Below are 8,613 nucleotides of genomic sequence, written 5' to 3'. Positions count from 1 at the left end.
CACAACACACCTTTCAAGATCCATGGGTCCTACACATGCCTGTCACAACATGTGGTGTACCTAATCATAAAATCATAGAATATCAGGGTTGGAAGGGACCTCAGGAGGTCATCTAGTCCAACCCCCTGCTCAAAGCAGGACCAATCCCCAACTAAATCATCCCAGCCAGGGCTTTGTCAAGCCTGACCTTAAAAACCTCAAAGGAAGGAGATTCCACCACCTCCCTAGGTAACCCATTCCAGTGTTTCACCACCCTTCTAGTGAAAAAGTTTTTCCTAATATCCAAGCTAAACCTCCCCCACTGCAACTTGAGACTATTACTCCTTGTTCTGTCATCAGCCACCACTGAGAACAGTCTAGATCCATCCTTTTTGGAACCCCCTTTCAGGTAGTTGAAAGCAGCTATCAAATCCCCCTTCATTCTTCTCTTCCGCAGACTAAACAATCCCAGTTCTCTCAGCCTCTCCTCATAAGTCATGTGCTCCAGCCCCCTAATCATTTTTGTTGCCCTCCGCTGGACTCTCTCCAATTTTTCCACATCCTTCTTGTAGTGTGGGGCCCAAAACTGGACACAGTACTCCAGATGAGGCCTCACCAATGTTGAATAGAGGGGAATGATCACGTCCCTCGATCTGCTGGCCCACAGAGCCCTGCGCAGATACAACACAGATATCCACGGATTTGCAGGGCTCTACTCGTCCAGTGCACTAAATGTTCCATTAGCAATTATGTGGGTGAAAGAATCACTGTGCCCTTGAATGAAAAAAGAAAAGGAGTACTTGTGGCACCTTAGAGACTAACCAATTTATTTGAGCATGAGCTTTCGTGAGCTACAGCTCACTTCATCGGATGCACTCACACAGGAAAACTATAAAAGACAAAAGCATCAGATCACCTGTGGGTGAACACTTTTTACAAACCGATCACTTCCGACCTCTCAGTCCTCATCCTCAAAGGAAAACTGCACAACACTTTTAAAAGATGAGCCTGGGATCATAAAATCATAACTTTGCTAGAGACTAAAACAACAAGGAGTCTGGTGGCACCTTAAAGACTAACAGATTTATTTGGGCATAAGCTTTCGTGGGTAAAAAACACTTTTTCAGATGCTAGACACTAACAATCATGAATTGAATAGAGACACTAGATTTATGGCTTATTTCAACAACCTGTAACCTAAAAACAACCCTCTCCCAGTTGTTTCCCCTCCCTGCCTTCATTTCCTCTCTTTGACCGGAGGGGTGTTAATGGGTCACTTCACTGTGAATGGTCCCTTGAAATATGTGTTAACGACTTATGCTAAACAATCTGTTCAAACCTTGTATTTAGCAGTGACACTTTAGGCTTGTCTTCACTGATAAGGGCTTGTCTACACTTACATTTTATAGCGCTCTAACTTGCTAGCTCAGGGGTGTGAAAAATCACCCCACTGAGCACAGCAAGTTTGAGCTCTTTAAAGCACTAGTGTGGACAGGCTCAGAGCGCTGGGAGCTATTCCCCTCGTGGAGGTGGATTACAAGGAGTGCTGGGAGAGCTCTCTCCCAGCGCTTGAGCGTGACCACACTCACACTTCAAAGCGCTTGAAGTTTCTACTGTAGAGGTAGCCTTACAGGGACACAGCTGCACCAGTACAGCTGTGCCGCTGTAGCGCTTTAGTGAAGATGCTACTATGCCGATGGGAGAGATTCTCCCATTGGCATAGTTAATCCACTTCCCCAAGAGGCAGTAGCTATGTCGGTGAGAAAAGCTGTCTCGTCGACATAGCACTGTCTACATGGGGGGTTAGGTCAGTATAACTACGTCTCACTGGTGTGGATTTTTCACACCCCTGAGTGACGTAGTTATACCAATATGGGTCTGTAGTGTAGACTTGGCCTTTGAGTTAGTTTCCCAGAACTGAAGAAGTGCTCTGTGTGGTTCAAAAGCTTCTCTCTCTCACCAACAGAAGTTGGTCCAATAAAAGATATTATCTCACTCACCTTGTCTCTCTACATCATTGTGTGGCATAAGATGTAATTCAATCAATCAGCACACTTACTCTCCAGCCAATTTCCATGCAACAGATTCATTAGTTGTATGACGGAGACTACACAGATGGTGGATTACTTTGATCAACTGCAACAGTTCTTCAAAACCAACCACACAACAACACAGCCTGTGCACGCAATAACCTCAAACACACATTTTGCCTCACACCAAAGCACACGCTCCTTACTTGCCACCTGCACAACTCTCCCCACACAACCCAACCACGTACACCATACACCCAGTACAAACGGTAACCTGAAACATCACTTGGAAGCCTAGAATGGGCTGTTGAGTTCCTGTGATGTGATGGAAACAGCTCCAAGCATGGTTGAGAGATCTTTTGTTTACAATATCACCAGGTTCCATCATCACTGGGATTCTCGGTCAGTTACTGTCCAATTTTTAAGTTCTCAGGGTGATGGGTCAAGGCCAGCTGGCTATAGAAAAGTAGTGGGAGATACATATATTAGCTCCAGGCTAAACAAATCCCTGATACCAGGATAAGTTAAATGGCAGCTGCTCCAGGTCAATTAAGACATCTGGGGCCAATTAAGAACTTTCCAGAAGGCAGGGAGAACGCTAGATTGATTGGGACACCTGAAGCCAATCAGGGGCTGGCTGAAACTAGTTAAAAGCCTCCCAGTTAGTCAGGTGGGTGTGGATGTCAGGAGCTATGGGAGGAAGTTGTGCTGTTGGAGAGACTGAGCAGTACACGCCATATCAGGCGCAAGGAAGGAAGCCCTGAGGTAAGGGTGAAGTGGAGCTTGAGGAAGTGGGGGCTGCTGTGGTGAAGTAGCCCAGGGAGTTGTATGTGTCATGTTTCTAAAAGGTCAGCTACCATAACTGACATTATTAGGGTCCCTGGGCTAGTGCCTGGAGTAGAGGGTGGGCCTGGGCTCCCCCCTTTGCCCCCCCCACCCCCCCTCCGATTAATCACTGAGACTGGGAGACAACGGAGACTGTGCAAGGGAGGATAGCTTCTCCTCACCTCCCTTGCTGGCTTATGATGAAAATGGCTCAGTAGACTGTGACCCTTGTCTCTAGAGAGAGAAGGGTTACGTGGAGGGTCACAGTGAGCCTCTGAGGCTAGCAAAATCCACCAGGAAATGCGGGACCTAAGGAGACAAGGACAGAGCTTTGTCACATCAGCCATTTTCAGTTTTTTTACACACATGATTTTATGAATTACACCTCTGTGACAGCCAGTCTATCAGCTACTAGTATAATACACCCTTGCAGTATAATTTCACTGCAGAAGCCTGGTCCTGTTCTGTTTCATTTCACACACCTCTAGTACTTTCAATTCTCTCACCATCATGTGGCATATTCCTCTCTGATTGAACAGAAATGTACTTTGTCTGGCAGCGTCAAACAGATCAGGAATGGGAGGAATGAAAGCAGGCACTTAGATCTTTTTGTAGTAACTTGTCACAACTAAAGCTGATAAGAAATTGAGAAGTGTTTAGCAGGTGGGTATAGGAAACCCGGAAATGACAGAGCAGAGTTCACAGGAATGATAAGGCTGTGAGTCTGAGTCACACCTGCCACCTAAGTGATTTTAAAGCCTGTGGTTTTGTAATCTGAAAACAAACCTGGATGCCATCCCTCTGCCAGATGTGAGTACTCCAGAAGCAAACAACTCCCACTGCAACTCCCTTCTATGCCTGTTCCCCTTTTGGGTGGGCAGAGTTTCTTCGCCTGAGATGCCGGGAACTGGAATTCGCTCTTTAGATTTGAGCAGTTTTACTGAAACTCACTTAAATTAATCTCTTTAATTAAACTCCATTGCTATATTTCAAATTCACTTCTGGTCTCCTTAATATTGTTACTCAAATATAACAATTTGACAATAAAGATGAAATTGCATGCTGTCAAGTTTCCTCCCCCACTCTGAACTCTAGGGTACAGATGTGGGGACCTGCATGAAAACCTCCTAAGCTTATTTTTACCAGCTTAGGTTAAAACTTCCCCAAGGTACAAATTAATTTTACCCTTTGCCCTTGGAATTTCCACTGCCACCACCAAACTTTAACTGGGTTTACTGGGAAACGTAGTTTGGACACGTCTTTCCCCCCAAAATCCTCCCAACCCTTGCACCCCACTTCCTGGGGAAGGTTTAGTAAAAATCCTCACCAAATTTGCATAGGTGACCACAGACCCAAACCCTTGGATCTGAGAACAATGAAAAAGCATTCAGTTTTCTTACAAGAAGACTTTTAATAGAAGTAAAGGAATCACTTCTGTAAAATCAGGATGGTAGAGACCTTACAGGGTAATTAGATTCAAAACATAGAGAATCCCTCTAGGCAAAACCTTAAGTTACAAAAAAGACACACAGACAGGGATAGTCATTCTATTCAGCACAGTTCTTTTCTCAGCCATTTAAAGAAATCATAATCTAACACATACCTAGCTAGATTACTTACTAAAAGTTCTAAGACTCCATTCCTGTTCTGTCCCTGGCAAAAGCAGCATACAGACAGACCCAGACCCTTTGTTTCTCTCCCTCCTCCCAGCTTTTGAAAGTATCTTGTCTCCTCATTGTTCATTTTGGTCAGGTGCCAGCGAGGTTACCTTTAGCTTCTTAACCCTTTACAGGTGAGAGGATTTTTCCTCTGGCCAGGAGGGATTTTAAAGGGATTTACCCTTCCCTTTATATTTATGACACATGCATTTTAGATGAGGAAGAGGACTCGATAAATCTCTGAAAGAAAATAAAAGGAAAAAAATTGAATCAATTTTTATTTGGACTTCATTTTAATCATTTTGATATGGTTTTATTAACATTCATTTAACTCAAATGTCTGAGAAACATGTTGGAGAAAAGCTCACCTTGTTAAAGATTCAACACCTGCAATCCTTCAATTAAGGACTGAAGAAGCTTCCAGTCCTCATCTCTGATGACTCCAATGAGTTCTCCAACAAAGGAAGTGTGACATTCCCCTCTGGTGTTATCTGGAGCGGTGATCTGCTAGATCACTCCAATCCTCGACTCTGGGAGCCAGCCTTACCCTGCTCTGCTGTGAGAACCCCCACTCCTGGGCTGTTCACGCACAGCCTCTGGCATGTAAGCTGCTCCCAGTTACTTGCAACCTAATGACACTAGCCAATATCTCCGGTCCCAGACACAATCCTAGGAACCTCCATCTTGCAGTGTCCAGTTATGCCCACTGGACGCTGCAAGCTTATATGAGTTCATCAGTTTAACAAAGAAATTGATATGTACCAGGCTTGTTATCCCAAGGGGAGTCTCTGACAAACTTCAAACCAAACAGTGCTTCAGGTAGAATAAACAAACAAATTTATTAATTATGAAAGATAGATTATAAATCAAAGCATAACAAGTCAGATTTGGTCAAATGAAATAAAAGCAGAACTCATTCTAAGCTGATCTTAACACTTTCAATGCCCTTACAAACGTAGATGCTTCTCACCACAGGCTGGCTGGTTGCTCTTCAGCCAGGCTCTCCCCTTTGATCCGATGAAGTGAGCTGTAGCTCACGAAAGCTTATGCTCAAATAAATTGGTTAGTCTCTAAGGTGCCACAAGTACTCCTTTTCTTTTTGCGAATACAGACTAACACGGCTATTACTCTGAAACCCTTTGATCAGCGCTTGAGTCGCTTGGTGTGGTGTCTGTAGATGTACGTGGAAGAGTGAGAGAGAGCATGGCAAATGTCTCTCCCTTTTATCATGTCCTTTCTTCCCTCTTGGCTTTGCTGCCCCCCCTTCAGAGTCAGGTGAGCATTACCTCATCGCAGTTCCAAACTGACCAAAGGAAGGGGAGTGACTCCCTCCAGAGTCTAACAGATTCTTTTGTTGCTGCCTAAGCCAGTGACCTTTGTTCCTGTGAGGCTGGGCTGGGTTTGTCCCATCCACATCCTGATGAGGTGTGAATTGCCCCTCTGCTTCTGGAGAGTTTTTGTCTGGGCTTGTTTTAAGCCATGAGGATACATTTTCAGCCTCATAACTATATACATGAAATTATAACCTGTAACATCACTATAACATCACTGTAATAACCATGCTCAGTGCATCATGAGCCTTCCGAAGACACCCAACATAACAAACTTTACATTGGATACCACACAATCATTTTACAAAGATGAACATGGGGGTGCTGGGTATTCCCCCCGAGGTATAGAGCATCACAGGAAGGAAAACAAGCCTTGATATTCCTAAAATAAAAAACAATCTGAAAAACAAATTATTTAGGAAGAAAATGTTCTCACTTTTTTATACATGAGAGAGAAGCAAAAAAAAAAAAAAAAGAAAGCTTTTTTTTTATTTTATTCATTTTTTTTTTTTTATTGGCAGATCACTTTTAACAATTCCATTCACAGGGAACAACAGGTTGTCATGTGCAAAGCCTCAAAAGTGAACACTTAGTAAAACTAGCTTCTGTTTGTTTCCTGTTTTGAGGATCAGACATTTATTGCAGAGAGATGCAGATTTAAAGAATTCCAGTGTTGGCAGCATCCAAAGTGGGAATGTATGAATACAAAAGACAAAATGTGACTGCCATCACAGCAGTCACCCCTGAGACCAGGCAGACAAACACTGTGGTCATCTCTGGGGAATGAACTCTAGGTGTTCAGCACCAAATGCACAAACTCTCACCACTTGTGCTAACACAATACATCTGTTAGCTGTAGCTAAGTAGCTGGATGTTATAGTCACTGCCAGCCAGCCACTAGAAAGAGGTATGATCACACAAACTAGGCCAGTATGTTACAAATGTATTTCAGAAATGTTAATAGATAACCTATCTAACCACAGTTCCAGATGGTGGATTACTTTCTGCTAATCCTCCATACACCCAAAATCTTGAAATGGGAACTGTTGAAATGACAATATTGATATAAGACTCTGTGTAACAAATACAGCACTAATCATATCTGGCAATCCTCTGTGGCAGAGGGTGAAGATCAGAATGGACATAGATTCTGGAAGAGCTATAGTGTTATTTTTCAGAGTAACAGCCGTGTTAGTCTGTATTCGCAAAAAGAAAAGGAGTACTTGTGGCACCTTAGAGACTAACCAATTTATTTGAGCATGAGCTTTCGTGAGCTACAGCTCACTTCATCGGATGCATACTGTGGAAACTGCAGAAGACATTATATACACGGAGACCATGAAACAATACCTCCTCCCACCCCACTCTCCTGCTGGTAATAGCTTATCTAAAGTGATCATCAAGTTGGGCCATTTCCAGCACAAATCCAGGTTTTCTCACCCTCCGCCCCCCCACACACAAACTCACTCTCCTACTGGTAATAGCCCATCCAAAGTGACCACTCTCTTTACAATGTGTATGATAATCAAGGTGGGCCATTTCCAGCACAAATCCAGGTTTTCTCACCCCCCCCACCCCCCTCCAAAAACCACACACACAAACTCACTCTCCTGCTGGTAATAGCTTATCGAAAGTGACCACTCTCCTCACAATGTGTATGAAAATCAAGGTGGGCCATTTCCAGCACAAATACAGGTTTTCTCATCCCTCCCCCCCTTTTCCCAAAAAAGTGCTGGAAATGGCCCACCTTGATTTTCATACACATTGAAAGATTAAGACCCTATTTTCATTATTGTCCACTAATTTTGGGTGCTTCCATTTTTGGGTGCCCAATTTGGGACACCTAGGGCCTGATTTTCAGGACTTATGAGAACTCAGAACTCCAGCTAAAATAAATAGGAGCTGTGAATGATCAGCATCTCTCATAATCAGGCCCAAAGTGCCCGAAATTGGACACCCAAAAATTGAAGCACCCCAAATTAGTGGCTAGTTTTGAAAATTTTAGTCTAGGGGACTTGCCTAAGATTACATGAGACGTCTATGGCAGAATCAAGTACAAAACTGATCTCATTGCCTTATGCACTAGACCAGTGGTTCCCAAAGTTGTTCTGCCACTTGTGCAGGGAAAGCCCCTGGCGGGCCGAGCCGGTTTGTTTAACTGCTGCATCCGCAGGTTCAGCCGATCGTGGCTCCCATTGGCCTGGAGCAGCAAACCGCGGTCAGGGGCTTTCCATGCACAAGCAACGGAACAAGTTTGGGAACCACTGCACCTATACTGTCTCTGATATCTAGAGATGTTAGTGAATGTTGAAGAAATGGTAAATAAAGTGCCTATAAAGGATAGTTTTGGAAATAGTGATTTCCATTTAATAAGGTCCAAATTTTAACTATTGGAGATGTTTTGGATACAAATATAAGTAAATAGTAGGGTGACCATATTTCCAAAAGAGAAAATGGGACAACCCTAAACGCTTTCCCGCGGGCTCCGCCAACATGCTGTTGCCGGTTTCTGGAACTCTACCCCCCCATCCCACCCCATGCCAAGCTGTTGCCTGGTCTCTGGGACCCTGCAGGGCCCCCTCAGGAGGCTATTGTCTGGTCGCTGGAACCCTGCGGGAGCCCTGCATGCTGGAACCCTGCTTTCCCTCCCGCCCCCCCAGCCCTGCCTCCAACCTGTGGGGGGCTGGCATTTCTGCCTGCACCATCTGCACTGCACCCCACTTTTTTGACAAAAGTGAACATTTGTCCTGTTTCCTCTTGTCAACTGATCAAGTCAGCAAGAGTAAATGG

Source organism: Chelonia mydas, chromosome 1 (assembly GCF_015237465.2).
Source record: "Chelonia mydas isolate rCheMyd1 chromosome 1, rCheMyd1.pri.v2, whole genome shotgun sequence".
NCBI lineage: Eukaryota > Metazoa > Chordata > Testudines > Cheloniidae > Chelonia > Chelonia mydas.
The sequence above is the reverse complement of the archived record's forward strand: the minus strand, read 5'-3'. Positions refer to the sequence as shown.